Source organism: Montipora foliosa, chromosome 7, assembly GCF_036669935.1.
Source record: "Montipora foliosa isolate CH-2021 chromosome 7, ASM3666993v2, whole genome shotgun sequence".
NCBI lineage: Eukaryota > Metazoa > Cnidaria > Anthozoa > Scleractinia > Acroporidae > Montipora > Montipora foliosa.
The window spans coordinates 9,014,288-9,021,787 of record NC_090875.1 but is presented as its reverse complement, the minus strand read 5'-3'; the positions used below and the strand labels follow the sequence as shown (position 1 = coordinate 9,021,787).

General features: G+C 39.2%; 1 protein-coding gene across 1 annotated transcript in view; it reads left to right on the top strand.

Moving 5' to 3' along the window:
* The window catches only part of LOC138010371 (guanine nucleotide-binding protein-like 3 homolog), a 381,170-nt gene that overhangs the window by 901 nt on the left and 372,769 nt on the right, over positions 1–7,500 (top strand). The window lies entirely within an intron of this gene.

Sequence of the window (7,500 nt, the reverse complement as noted above, 5' to 3'; positions counted from 1 at the left end):
GTTCAGGACTCCCATCGTGTACCTATTCATGAGAGAAGACTCCAATATCGTAACACATTTCAAGATGAATCAGATCAACCTTCAGTGTCTGAACATTGCAGCCAAATAGTACCTTGTATAGTCCTTTCCGACAACATGAGCGAGGAAGAAAGCAATGAGAATGAAGACACATTGGAAACTATCAGTGAAAATGTTCATGCGCATGAAGTGTTGAAGAACTTTAAGGCGTGGCTTCAGTCAGCAGATGGAGGACAGCTGGATGTGAAGACAACTGAGCAGCATTACAAGCAATTGTTAAAGCTTTTAAGCATCATTGATGAAAAGATGGAGGTGTCCTCATTATATGACGAGCAAGTAATAAATGAGAAGTTCCTAGAAGGGTACGCTAAAAAGCAATACCATCCCAAAACAACACAATCTTACCTGATGAGCCCATGCCACTTTTATTCATTTTTCCTGACCACTGACTTGGGGGAGAGCACAACAAAGGAGAAGGTCATGGTGCTGAAGGAAAAGGTAGCCAGATGGTCTACTTCATTTCGTCATAGTAGCGCAAAAAGACACTGGGAGAAAATGGAGGAAGATTTGAATGTGCTTATCTCGCCAGAGCAGATAAAAGAGTTCGAACGAAGTAAGGCCGCCAGAGATGCAATCTGCCTATTAGGAAAATTGACTGGTGCTCAAAACATGCACATATCATAGAGTCAGTACACCTTGCTTAGAGACTTTTTGATTGTCGAAATTGCTATCGACAATGCAAACAGATCTGGAGCTTTAGCCACCATGAAAATGGGCGAATTCAAAAAAATGAAAACAGAGGGAGATGACAGTGTGATCCTTGAAAAAGACCAGAAGACAATGTCAACTCATGGACCAGCCCGCATTGTTTTGAGCCAGTCAGTGGTTACAAATCTTTGTCACAGAAGTTCGCCCCCACGTTTCAGGGGCTACAAATGACAATGATCGTCATGTATTTCTGTCTTGGAATGGCGAACGTCTGGCCTCAAGCCAAATTAGCAAGGCGATGAAATCCGTTTGGAAAAAGGCAGAAATTGATGGTACCATACATACAACCATACTGCGAAAGTCAGCAGCATCAGGAGTACACAGCACAACCGATAGTAGTGAGACCCACAGTGATCTAGCGATTTAATAGCTCACAATGTGGGTACTGCTAGGCATTATTACAAGCTAAACGAGAAGTCAAAGTCTTCCGTTAAGGCCTCGAGACAACTGTGATGTGTCATGCGTGGAGAGAAACAACAGAAGGAAAGTGATCCTGAAGGACTCCCAGTTGTGTCAACTCCAGAAGAATGCCAGTCAAAAAAGTCAAAGGTCTCATGGTCTCCTACAAAAGTAACTCTTGTTCGAGCCGTTTTTTGAAGCAGAAATTGCCCAACAATCTGTCTCCTTAGAGACCGGAAGTCAAAAATATCTAGTCTTCCCCAGCTCCAGAATGTGAGTCCAAAACGGGTGTTGGACAAAGTCCGTTCACAGTGGCGATACGAAAAAGAGACCACAACAGAGCCTTTAGATCTCTCCTCTGAACAAGAAACAGTGGAACAGCGAGTCCAGAGAATCCTGGAGGATCAACACAACACCAGTGACGTTATTCCTCCGACTGTGACAAGCAGCATGAAAAATGTATTTACTTCAACTGAACTCGAAAAAGTTAACACTTTTAAGGAAATGATTGTGAAATCTGCCCCAATCTTGAAACCACGCATTAAAGAGACTCTTGAGAAGGAAAGCTGGCGAAAGGATATGTTAGAGAAGGTCTCAGTGGAAACTATAGTGAATCGAATTAAGTATGAAAGACGTGTTCATGGAAGTTTAAAGAAGGTCTAGGTATAGCTGAGGATTCTGGTAGATGTCCTTCACAGGATTTTTAACAGTGCAAAACTTTAATGCAGACAAACATGGTATGGTATGGTATGATATGAGCTTGTCGCATGCCACAAGCTTACGACACGCCGCCTAAGCGAGTTGTAGGTTTGATTTACACTTAGCAGTTCGTGTTGCAGGCCTGTCGTAAGCTTGTCACATGCAACCGGCAAAATCGTACTGTGTAAATCACCCTTTCGGTAGGGAACTTCTGAATGTAATGAAGTTTCATGGAGATTCCTGGCTTTTTTTAGTGCAAACGTACTACTGAGTTTGAAAAACAAGTGGAAGAATAGCGATTACAGATAGGGGGCATTTAGCATTTAGTTGTCCTTTTTCTGTCAGAGAGTTATCTTTATCGTTGTTCTCGTTAATGTTTGTCTACACTGAAACATAAGAACTAGTTTACTTAAAAACATTTCGAGTAGACAACAGGGTTTTCTTTAAGGTTTTAAGTAGCCGGAGTTTTTTGCAAAGTAGACAGTTGTGGGTCTGGAGGACCCATACGATGGGCTTTAGCCCATCGCTTCTAGGGGGGTCCAGGGGCATGCTCCCCCGGAAAATTCTTTAAAACTGAATGCCGGAAAGTGCATTTCCTAGCATTTTGGGCCATGAAACTCAGACATTAGAGGGATGAACCAAGCTGCAATTATACTATGAAAACCATGTTACTCAAAGAAAGACGAAGCGACATTTCAATAATACAACCCTATAAACAAAAAGTTGAGTGATATTTTTTGTATCTTTTTGGTGGTTTTGCTGGAGCTAACGAGCCTGGCAAATATTGCCACTTGACAAGTTGTAAATATGGCACATACTTGAAGGACTAGACCAGCAAGGGCTTCTGATTGGTTGTTAAATAAAGAAGCTGATTGGAGGATACCAATTGGCCAATGGCGTAAAGGATGTTTCGATCCTGTTTAGGTGTGAAGATGACACACATTCGTTCCATTGTGTAATTAGTGGGAAAATATGCTTGCGGAACTTGGTTGTAGTAATTTCGAAAATTGAAAATCACTCGAGTGGTTTAAGAGTGATGTAGTTTTTTTCCGAAGAGTTTAGGAGTTCCGTAAAGCAGTGAGAGTTGATCAAGAGTGACGTTGGATAAAGATCCGTTGACGAGCACTTACGCGGGCAAGTAGGATCTAACTCCGAGGAGCGTTACGTTCAAGTGTTTAAATAAAGTCTACGAGTCCTCAGCTTCTACGTTCGCTATAAGTGATCAACTGAAAGGTTCGAAGTGAAAACGAAGGAGCGGTTAGTGAATGATCAGGGGCTAGTTTTGTTCCGCAGTTGAGTTGTGGTAAGAGATGCGTGAACGCAGGCTGAGCGTGTTGCTAGCAGAACATCATATGTAAATTTCCTTCTGGTTTGAGAACAAACCTTTTAAAAGTTCTTCTTTGTTTACAAGTTTTTTTATGATTGCGGCGTGATTAAAGGAAGTTTTGCGCGGACTAAAACGTCCTTGAGTGATTTTTCCTTCCTGTAAGATACAATCGGTGGCTGTTTAAAGATATCGAAAACCATATGGCGGACAACAAATCATATTGTTCCTACTTTCCCGCCACCGCAGCAAGATTTTCTCAAAACGAAAGTCTCAAGCATAACGTTTTTAAACTGCCCTTGAGTCAGAAGTCTTTTATGTGTTTTCAGAAAAGATAGCCACCGCAAATTTTTATTTGTATTGAGCCCAAGTAGTCTAGACCTCATAAACATCATCTCCTCTACATGTCTTGACTCTTCAAACAATGAAAGTAGCCGGCTAAACCTGACAGAGAAGCCGGCGAACTTCGCCGGCTGCCGGCTCTTATATACAACCCTGAGACAAGGAACTTTTTTTTACTGGCACTAGGTTCTGTTTTCAAATTCTTGGCGTTATTGCTAGTGCATTTAGTTGAAAACTACGTTAATAAGTTTAAATGTTGTTTATGTTTCATTTTAAATCAACAGTATTACTGGAAGACTAGAAGTGAAACCTTTTTTCAAAATAGGAAAATAGGAAAGTTTTACGGTGCTTCCTTAAGCTTTCTAGTTTGGCTTTTAAAGTTGGAATCATTGTTAGCTTTTACTCCTTAATGCCATCATGTTAGGATCAATAATTAATAAAGTTTTTTTGGTTGTGTTAACAAAATCAAGGTGAACCAGGTTGTTTTCTTTGCGATACTATTTACTCAGTCGCAGAGACCACTTGTTGTATTACGTCCTGTCCTTGACAATATGACAATTATTGTTTACAATTGGGGTAGTCACCAGCATTATAAGTAGACGAAATCTTGAAATTGAACAACGGATCCATTGCCAGTTGGCACATGTTGTTTTCCCAGTGACTAGTAGTAACATTAAGGTGGTGGTAACCGGGGACCCATTGTACCGGACAAATTGCTGCTCATGATGTTTCATTGTGCGAGCAAACAAGGAAACATTTGCTGTGGACATAAAATGTTTTTGAGAAAAAGTCAGAAACATTTTTGTGTCACAGAAGCAAATTTTGTGTCTGCAGTTTCGCACGCGGGCAAATGGAAACATTTCTGTCAAAAACAATGTGTCCGCCACAGTGTGTCCTACCGTCTGAACTAAACACGACACATGCAAATAAATCGTCAAAAGGTAACAGGAGGATATTAAAAGCAGTTCATTTTTACGTTCTGCAAGTGAGGTGAAGTGTCTTCGTTTCTGTAAAGTAGGCCAATTCAATCTGTTGAGACGGTGTTGCGTCCTTTTTCCGGCCTGTACCTGGACCTTGATTTGAGTTATGTAAGGTTCCCGGTTATGTTACAAAGTTCCTGTTTTCATTACCAAAGTTGCGGCTTTTGTTACTAAAGAAACATTTTTGTGTCACGGAAGCAAATTTTGTGTTCGCAGTTTCGCACACGGGCAAATGGAAACATTTCTGTCAAAAACAATGTGTCCGCCACAGTGTGTCCTACCGTCTGAACTAAACACGATACACACCACAACATAACATCCCATACAAATTTATTACTCTGATTTATTATTTATATGCAAATAAATCCTCAAAAGGTAACGGAAGGATATTAAAAGCAGTTCATTTTTACGTTCTGCAAGTGAGGTGAAGTGTCTTCGTTTCTGTAAAGTAGGCCAATTCAATCTGTTGAGACGTTGTTGCGTCCTTTTTCCACGCTGTACCTGGACCTTGATTTGAGTTATGTAAGGTTCCCGGTTATATTACAAAGTTCCTGTGTTCATTACCAAAGTTCCCGCTTTTGTTACTAAAGTATCAGGTTACGAAAGTGCCTTCTGTCGTTACTAAAGTTCCCTATCCTAGGTTACAAAAGTCCCCTGTGTTACCAATGTTCCCTATGGTCGTTACAAAAGTTCCCTGAAATGTTACTAAAGTTCCCTTTTCCGGTAACAAAAGTGCCCTTTCCTTCCTCTCTCTCTCTGAAGATTGAAACTAGGGCAATTTTTGTACCATCTTCTCTCGTTGCAATCTTTCATAGCATAAACAATACAATCGTTTCTTTTCGATAGGAGCATACAAGGAACTTTTATGTATTACTTGACAGGTTTTAGGCTCGCCCCATTACAATGTCATTTTTTTACGATTTTTTAATTGTTCGGAACATTACATAAGTTCCCTACGCCATGGAAACCAGTTTTATTTCCATCATAACCTTGTTTTTGCGTGGTTAAAGAGATATCCCAGCCATGGAGCATGCTTAGAGCGTTCACTCATCTTCCACACCTTCGTATCTCTCTAGAAAATCGTGGCCAAACAAATGTTGTGAGTTCATTTTTCAAGCTAGTCAAAATCACTACCAAACAACTTTCGGCTCTTTTCCTTATATTTCTAAGGACAGGGTATTTTTTATTACAAAAACACTATGTACATGTATTACAAGTATCCACCATTTTTTTGTATCAACAGAAGTCGCAAGAAATCGATAAAAACCTTTTTATGTTGTTGTTTTTCATGATGCACCCCTGTCTGTGGGCCAAGTTACATAAGTGCTCTTTTTGGACAACAAATTTCTCAACAAATAATCTGACGTTTATTTTCAAACATCTTAGATAGTGAACAACAAAACGAATAAAGCAGTAAAATGACTTCAATTTCACGATACTTAAAAAAGACGTCAAAAGACGGTCGAAAGAACAACTGCGGCAAGGATCTTTCTGTTTACTGGCCAGTAGCAAGGACAAAAATGGGAGATGAAAAAAGTGAGTAACTACATGTATGGAAGAAGCAGGATCACAAACTGGGCTTGTCTCAGTTTCTTCATTTATTACTTGGGCAGAAAAAAACATATTTTCCTCCCTTAGACAACTGTCGACTTGGTGTATGAGTAGAGTTGCCTTTTCACTAAAACAAAAAACACCTTGTCTTGCGTTTGCGCAGGATTCTTTTTTCTCTGTGAAGCAACGATAACATGCCAAAATTGACGAATTCAATAGATACATGCTCTAGAACAGTAGCCGCAAGAGAAATATGTTCCTTTATGCGTTGATTTGCTTTACCAAAATTTAACGATGTTTACTCGGGTCGTTGAAATAGTCATTAATTAAAAAGTCATAATTAAGAAGAAGTTGAAGAATTTGTCTGCAATGTGCAAACGCGGGACAGTTCATGATTCACACATGACATGGTCTTTTGAGGCGTGCTTTGGACTGTGAGTAAGCCAGCCTGAGGGTCAAATTGAAAGGTAAGTCCTTCACTTACATAGTTTTTTTCAGTTATATAAGGTCCCCATATACATGAAAGCCGTCACAATAGCTAATGGGAATATTTATGTGACAATATGAAACAGTTAACGATTTACACCCATCAATATTGACAATCTCAAGCTCCTGTGCTTGCTCAATTTTATTTCAGCGAATCTTGTCTTAAAAGCACCACCTCCAAGCAAACTAAGGCTACATTGACTCTTTTCCAAATCTATAGTTTTCTAATGCCGAAACATGTTTAGATGTTGAAAAGGACGAGCATGCTTATTCTCTTGTTCAGGGTTGTAAATTGGCATGTTGCTTTTTTTAGGGTATTCAAGATGGAACAAATGCACATGTATTTTAAGCCAGCATGGGAAATCGCAAAGTGACTTTAAGGACCTCTTTAAGGCACTGCTTTTAACAGCTACTTTATTTTTTTTTAATCATTACATGACAACTGTTTTGTTATGTCAAATAAGTGTAGCTCTTACAGTTAAAGGGCATGTGCTAAGGAGTAGGGAAATAAAAAGAATCTTGTAAATCAACCTCAACTGATAAGAAAAGTACTGGTGGAAAAATTGCAATGTGCTTTCAATTTCATCCAAATTATGTGATTTTGATGAATGAAGGATTATGCAATCAGATGGGAGTGCTGAATCGCATAACATTAGAACTTGAGTTTGAGGACACCTTTCTGATTATTCTCAATGGTTTTTTGTACATTGGAACTCTATATACCTTCAACTGGGGTTTTATTTCAAAGAAATCAACCCACAAAATGTTTTATGGTAGAATTTCACAATTTTATTGAATCTACATTAAGTCACATTGCACTCAAAGAAATTTAACCTACAATACCAGAAGTGACACTTTGTAAAGGTAAATTTAAAGATTTAGAGTTAGGTAGATTCAGGAATTTATTCTCTGAAAACACATTTCCAGTTCATA